The following is a 1,876-nucleotide window of genomic DNA, read 5'->3' as shown; positions in this document are numbered from 1 at the left end:
GGAGGGGTGAGAGGAAGGGAAAAAATAACAGAATGAATCAAACAACATTACCCTATGTAAACTTATGATTACACAATGGTATGCCTTTACTCCATGTACAAACAGAGAAACAACATGTATCCCATTTGTTTACAATAAAAAAAAATTGGCTGATAGATTGATAAGTACTCATAAATGTCATGATTGGCTACAAATATCTTTTAAATTCACATGACTTAAATAAAACTTTAACAAAAGGATGAATCTAAATTGGTAAGAACAAAGATGCCATTGATACTACTAAACCAGTCAGTTTTCCAGGTGGCTGGCCAGAGTGTTGGTTTCTATAACATGTTTATAGTGCAATGGCCATTGCTTCTAAGGATTTTCATTTGGTAGTAATAACTGATGTAAAGTGCTAATTAGACTTGTTTGATACCTTGCTTTGCAGGGATATCCTAAGTTACAAATCAGTAAATTAGTGTTTACATAAGTGGAATTAACCTTCATAAATGTGTTTGTTACAGGAGACATCTGATTATTTGCAGTGTTAAAATAACACATTGACTAAATATAAATTCAAGTACTCTTGGCTTCTTGAATTCCATAAGGTAACATGCCATGAGCAGCTTGGCAGTTAATTCAGAAACCAGTGAGGAGTGATATGGGATGGAGAAAAGATGGACAGACACACATAGAGCAAAAAAGCTGGGGCCGGGGTTGATTTACTTTCTGATGGAAGAGGAATGACTCAGAGCAAGCTCAGCATGTTTATTATATAGGTTTTGTCATCAAAAAGTTATTTGTGAGAAAGTTTCAGCAAAGCAGACAGACTTGAAAGTCACAGTGAAACTTGGGAGACATCTAGTTTATCTTGCTATGCCCAGAACTCTCTGCCTCCCAGGAGTTATTCCCTGAGCTCAAGACCCCAACTGATGCACCTTGGTGCCTTTGCATAGAGCTTTCTCTGGCTGACTTTCAGCATAGCAACTGGGTAATCTTGACCTTCACTTGCACAGGACATTCCCAGCACAAACACAGCCATGAGACTTTCAAAAACTATGGTTCAAGTCACCAATCTCCACAGTAACAAATATTTGGGTCTATTGCATGTGTGTTTTAAATTAGTTATTTTGAAAAAGGGATTAAGATTGTGCATTTCTGGGTCCTAACTAAGAGCAAGATTACATGGATTAAAATTCTAACAGTTGTAATTCTATACGCACACAAAAAAAGTTTCAGCTTTGTTTTAAGTAAAGTGCTGTAAAATATTGAAGTATTACATCTTATTAAAAAGGAGTAAGACTTGTGTGAATGAGGGAAGAAGGAACTCCTGTAATGCAAGGGACAACCTAAGAGAGGTTTTATGGTTTCTGGATGAAGGCATTGATCAGAGTCTGTGCTGAACAGACATCCAAAAGCCTTGGACTTAAGGTTGAAATCTATGTTGTACAGGCATTGGGAGGGTACTGAGATTATTGCTTCACCTATGCCTTTCTAATTGACTATGTCCTTTTAGTCCTTCATTGGAATTTTTCAGTAACATCCATGTGGGGCCATCCCATTTCCATCTGCCCCCTTCCACCTCTCTGGGACAAAGGGGTTGACTGGAGTGTTTAACATCATGTGTTTGACTTTTACATTAAAAAAAAAAATAAAGCCTTAATTGAGGTCCATTACCCTGAGTGCCAGATTATTAACTGTCCTATCTTATCCAAGGTGGGAAAACTGCCAGTCAGAAAGAACATGGCAATGAGTTCCAGCACTATTTGATTAGAAGCTGTGGGGAAACATTAGGCACAGATTTTACTTTTTGTATGCCATATTGTCTAACCCTCTACATCTTTTCTGAGATAACTTTGTTTTTGAAATTAATTGTACAGATGATATTCTCACC

The sequence above is a fragment of the Sciurus carolinensis genome, chromosome 11, assembly GCF_902686445.1.
Source record: "Sciurus carolinensis chromosome 11, mSciCar1.2, whole genome shotgun sequence".
Lineage (NCBI taxonomy): Eukaryota > Metazoa > Chordata > Mammalia > Rodentia > Sciuridae > Sciurus > Sciurus carolinensis.
This window is presented reverse-complemented; position numbering follows the sequence as displayed.